Consider the following 6,486-nt stretch of genomic DNA (forward strand, 5'->3'; position numbering starts at 1 on the left):
TCCCGGTTAAAAGACTGTTTCAAACTAATGGTCTCTGATAAGAACGAACTTTGCCAACGTGGTGCAAGGCTGCCAAGAACACGAGATAAAGTTACAAAGAAATATTTCAAACACAAAAAGTCTCCAAACACCAACCAAGATATTCCGAACGTCCACAAGGCTTGAGTGCAAAAACGTCTTTGCTTCCTGCACAGAACTCCGGTTTCTCAGCTGGCTTTTATCTCTTAAGGGAGGGGCCATCGCCTTGCAGCCTTACTCCTGAGTCGCCCGTTCTGCTGCAGCTGCTCTTTACTTCAAGTAGCCCTGAGCGCATGCACACTGGGCACAGGCTCCTCGGGGGCCTCTTCGTCACTTCTGCCAGCCTCCACGATCTCCGAAGGCAGCACTCCACTCCCTGATGGTCCTGGCCCCATCCCTGCATCCCACGCAGGCCCCTCATCTGAGTCCTCGCTTTCCGAGACCTCAGCTGTCTGCACTTGTTGTTAGCAAACCACAACAAGTGAATCACTGCAGTTGTCAATAAGTTAAATGAATCTGTTTTCCCCATTGACTTTGCTTGTCGGAAGATCGCGTGACCTTGGCACACAGCAACAGTCATAAGTACATGCCAGTTGCCAAGCGCCTGAATTTTGATCACGCGATCGTTGGAATGCTACAAAGGTTGTAACTGTGAAAAACAGTCCTAAGTCACTTTTTTCAGTGCCGTTGTAACTTTGGACAGTCACTAAATGAACAGTTATAAGTCAAAGACTACCTGTATACTAAAGGCAGAGACGTTTCTGATGGAAATATATGTCAACACACATAATTATGTTTATACTGGGTAATGGTTGGGATTTTAACTTGTAGGTGATGCTGCAATACTCAAAAAAGAAAAAAGAAACGGGAAGAATCCACGCCAGTTGTAAAGTAACTCTCCAAATTGCTTTGTAACTCTAAGGAAGAATAACAAAAACAGAGTGAATCAAAGATCCTGAAAGGAGAAAAACCGCATGAAACTTAAGAAGAAAATAGGCCCCGGAGAGACGGATGTCGTATGTTCCAAAATATCTCAATGTTTGAGCTGGTTTGAAGGTGTTTGGACACATGAAGGGTCAACATAGAAATGGGAAGGCCTGGAAAAAACCCTCAGAAAAAAATGAAAAAAACAAAAAAAACAGGTTTTTTGGGGGGAGGGGGCTCAATTGCGGTTGTATGTTGAGGACTGACCTACATTGGAATTCAACGTTATGCAACTACGAGCAGTAGACCAAAGCCAGACTAGAGTTTTGGCCTTTAAGAGGGCCAATTTCAATAGATTTAGAGAGAGTTTGGGAAGGATTCCATGGGTGAGAATCCTGAAGGGAAAAACAAGCCAAGAATAGAATAAAGAATGGAATGGAATGGAATGGAATGGAATGAAATAGAATGGAATAGAATGGAATAGAATAGAATAGAATAGAATAGAATAGAATAGAATAGAATAGAATAGAGGAAAATGTAGAAAGAGAAAAGAGAAGATAATATAGGAATGGAATGGAATAGAACATAGAATAGAATAGAATAGAATAGAATAGAATAGAATAGAATAGAATAGAATATAGAATAGAATAGAATAGAATAGAATAGAATAGAATAGAATAGAATAGAATAGAATAGAATAGAATAGAATAGAATAGAATAGAATAGAATAGAATAGAATAGAATAGAATAAGGAATGGAATGGAATGGAATGGAATAGAATACAATACAATAGAATATGGAATGGAATGGAATAGAATAGAATAGAATAGAATAGAATAGAATAGAATAGGGAATGGAATGGAATGGAATAGAATAGAATGTAGAAAGAGAAAAGAGAAGATAATATAGGAATGGAATGGAATAGAATATAGAATGGAATGGAATATAGAATAGAATAGAATAGAATAGAATAGAGGAAAATGTAAAAAGAGAAAAGAGAAGACAAGATAATATAGGAATGGAATGGAATAGAACATAGAATAGAATAGAATAGAATGTAGAAAGAGAAAAGAAAAGATAATATAGGAAAGGAATGGAATAGAATATAGAATAGAACAGAATAAGGAATGGAATGGAATGGAACAGGAGAATGGAATAGAATAGAATATAGGATAATATAGAAAGAGAAGAGAATTGAATATAGGAATGGAATGAATAGAATAGAAAGAATAGAATAGAATAATAGAGTTGGAAGGGACCTTGGTGATCTTCTAGTCTCCTGCCTAGGCATGAAACCCTACACCACTTCAGACAAATCGTTGTCCAATCTGTTCTTGAAAACCTCCAGTGATGGAGCCCCCACAACTTCTGGTGGCAAGTTGTTCCACTGATTCATTGTTCTCATTTTCAGGAAATTCCTCCTTAGTTCTAGGTTGCTTCTCTCCTTGTTTACTTTCCACCCATTGCTTCTTGTCCTGCCCTCCAGGGGCTTTGGAGAATAGCTGGACTCCCTCTTCTTTGGGGCAGCCCCTGAGACATCGGAACACTGCTATCACGTGTCCCCTGCTCCTTCTTTTCATTAGACTAAATAAAAGAAGTTTGGGCAACTTTGAAAAGTGAGATTATTAAAAGCCCAGGCCTGCACAATTTAGCTTTAAAACGTGGAAAGTGAAGGCAATGTTCACAGGATCCCCAGTGATTCTAGATCTACACCACGGCATTAGAAACTTAATCAGATTTAATCAGATGTTAAATGCCACTGCATTCCAAAGGGCTCCAGGCTAGGATTACCCTTAGAAGAGCCACAAACTTTAACAATACTTTAAAAAGATTAGACTGTATAGCGTGACTATCTTCTGAACAAACACGTCTAGGATTATTAGACTCGAAGCCGATTTAACTCTTGCTTAAATTAGCTGCACAGTGTTAGAATGGCTAGAATTCCCATTTGAAAATATGTTGATTTAGGGCCATTTATCAAAAGCTGTGGGGGAACCTAGATTTGATCCATCAAATATAGGCAGTCCTCGCCTTACAGCATTCATTTAGCGCCCGTTCAAAGTTACAACTGCAATGCCAGAAAGGTGACTCATGACCGTTTTTTCGGAGTTGTGACCACTGCAGCCATCCCCACGGTCACGTGATTTACATTTATGCTTGGCAACTGCTTCACATTTATGACGGTTACGTGATCCCCTCTTTTGCGACCTTCTGACAAGCCAAGTCCATGGGGAAGCCAGATTCACTTAACAACCAGGTTACTAACTTAGCAAATGCAGGGATTCCCTTAGCAACTGGTAGCAAGAAAAGTTGTAAAATGGGACAAAAACTCACCTAAGCAAATTGCTCACTTAGCAACGTCAATTTTGAGCCCAATTGTGGTTGTAAATGGAGGACTACTTGTAACCTTTTGAGGAAAACTCGGCTGAGAGAAACCGCAGCGTTAACAACTTGAGCCTCCTTTTGACTTGAATTCAAGCCAATATTTTAAGCTTTAAAAAAACGGCACTGTTTCCTCCTCATTTTATGGGGAGTCCTTGACTTAACCCTCCCATACAAGCACCTCTTACAATACTAGGTCAATGCCTGGAATCCTCTACCTGACTCTGTGGTTTCTTCCCCAAACCCCCAAAACTTTCACCTCAGACTGTCTACTGTTGACCTCACCCCTTTCCTAAGAGGCCTGTAGGGGGTGTGCATAAGCGCACCAATGTGCCTACCATACCTGTCCTATTGTTTCTTTTTACTTTTCTTATATGTACCCATTTCATGTCTTCATAACTATGTTTATACTTATACCGTCCCTGTCCTATTGTTTCTTTTATTTTTCTTATATGTACCCATTTCATGTCTTCATAACTATGTTTATACTTATACCGTCCCTGTCCTATTGTTTCTTTTATTTTTCTTATATGTACCCATTTCATGTATTCATAACTATGTTTATACTTATACCGTCCCTGTCCTATTGTTTCTTTTATTTTTCTTATATGTACCCATTTCATGTCTTCATAACTATGTTTTTTATTTATACCTGTTATCTTATAATCGCTTGACAAAATAAATAAGTAAACAAACAAACAACACAGTATCAATAGTAGAGACCGTCTAATGTCTAGGTTCTATCATATCACAAGACCTAAAATGGACACCCATCATCAAAACCATCATCAAAAAAGCCCAACAAAGAAGGTTCTTTCTGCGCCAACTCAGGAAGCTCAAATTGCCCAAAAGGAGCTGCTGATCCAGTTCTACAGAGGAATGATGGAGTCAGTCATCTGCACCTCTGTAAGGGGAGGGGGGGGGGAAAGGGGGGTTTTAGAGGTTTGGGGGGGGGGGGGGATTTGCAATCCCCCCCGGGGGGGGGCAAAACGGGGGGGGTTTTTTGCGGGCGGGGGGGGGTGTTTTGGTTTGTGGTGTGGGGGGGGGGTGGGGGGGGGGTTAATACTTCCTTGTTTTTTGGGGGGGGGGGGTGTTCGGCTTCATTTAGGGGGGGGGGGGGGGGGGGGGGGGGGGGGGGGGGGGGGGGGGGGGGGGGGGGGGGGGGGGGGGGGGGGGGGGGGGGGGGCGGGGGCCCCTTGTTTTTGGGGTTTGGTTTTGTTGTGGTGGGGGGGGGGGGGGGGGGGGGGGGGGGGGGGGGGGGGGGGGGGGGGGGGGGGGTGGTTGCTTCCTCCTTTTTTTTTTGTTTTTTGTTTTTGTCGGGGGGGGGGGTTGGTTTTTTTTTTGGTTTTGGGTTAGTTTTCTTTTTTTGGGGGGGGGGGGTTTGGGTATGGTATCTGGTTTGGTTCTGCAACCCAACAGGACAGACACAGACTTCAGAGGATAATTAGGACTGCAGAAAGAACAATTACTACCCACCTGCCTTCATTTGAGGACCTGTATATACTGCAGGAGTCACAAAGAGGGCTGTGAAAATATCTACAGACCCCTCACATCCCAGACCTAAACTGTTTCAACTTCTACCCTCAAAATGACGCTATAGAGCCCTGCACATCAGAACAACTGGACACAAGGGGAGTTTCCCCCCGAACGCCATCACTCTGATAAACAAATAATTCCCTCAACACTGTCCAAGTATTTACAAAGTCTGCACTACTATTACTATTAATCTTCTCATCTCTCCTTATCACCCATCCCCTCCCACTTGTGACTGTATGACTGTAACTTTGTCACTTGTATCCTTACGATTTATATTGACGGTTTCCTAGTATGATTTGATTGCTTATTGTACCCTGTGACTATTATTGTTGGACCTTATGATTCTTGACTCTTGATGAATGTATCTTTTCTTTTATGTACACTGAGAGCATTTGCACCAAGACAAATTCCTTGTGTGTCCAATCACACTTGGCCAATAAAGAATTCTCTATTCTATTCTATTCTATTCTATTCTATTCTATTCTATATTTCTATTCTACTCTACTCTACTCTACTCTACTCCATTCCATTCCATTCCATTCTATTCCATATTCTATTCCATCCCATCCTATATTCTATTCTATTCTATTCTATTCTATTCTATTCTATTCTATTCTATTCTATTCTATTCTATTCTATTCTATTCCATTCCATTCTATTCTTACAACCATTTATTTAGTGACCGTTCATGATTACAAAGGCACTGGAAAAAGTCACTTAGGGCTGTTTTTCACCTTACAACCGTTGTAGCATCCCCGTAGTCACATGGTCAAAATTTGGATGCTCATCAATTGACTCATATTTTTGACGGTTGCAGTGCCCCGGGTGTGTGTGAGACGTCATCATGTTTTGTGGCCTTCTGACAAGCAAAGGCAGTGGGGATGCCGATTTCAGAATCCGAATCGAGCTGGAAGGGGGACCTTGGAGGTCTTCTAGTCCAGCCCCCCCCCCCCAGTTCTCACTGTTAAGAAGTTTCTCCTTAATTCCAGGTTGCTGGAATTTCACCCTTAACAAGTGGGAAAACAGTCCTCAAGTCCCTTTTTTGGGAGTGCTATTGTAATGTTGAACGGGTCACTAAACGAACTGTTGTAAGTCGAGGACATCCCTTCTGATTTCCTCCCCCCTCTGGCCACTTGCCCGCCAGCAGATGCACTGCCTGAAGGTGAAGCGTGCCCGTGTTGCCAGTGAGAACGCTCCAAAACAATCAACAAGAGTTGGGAGGGACCTTGGAGGTCATCTAGTCCAACCCCCCCCAAGCAGGTTTTGCAATGGGGAAAGGGGCTTATTGCAAGAGGCCCATCCAAAGGGACAGGGCACCTAGCAAATCCCATCCTATATACGACGCGCCTTATTTCTCCCCGCAAAATAATTTCCTCCTAATTATGAATATTAAAGAGCCGCTTAGGGGAAAATTGGGGACTCCACGACTGCAGAGTATAAGCTCCCTAACGCCCCCTGGCGCCTGCGCAGTGCCGTCGCCGTATACTTTTTCCACACACCCGGGTATGCGCGCGCAGCAGAAAAGGCACCGCCTCCTTTCCCTTCCCGGCCCTTGCTAATCTTTCCCAACGGCGCCTGCGCGAGATTCTCGTTTCGGCGAGGTTAACTCCGGCCGTTTAAGGGGGA

Source organism: Notechis scutatus, chromosome 4, assembly GCF_049901735.1.
Source record: "Notechis scutatus isolate UNSWTSFEM ecotype Mainland chromosome 4, rNotScu1.2, whole genome shotgun sequence".
Lineage (NCBI taxonomy): Eukaryota > Metazoa > Chordata > Lepidosauria > Squamata > Elapidae > Notechis > Notechis scutatus.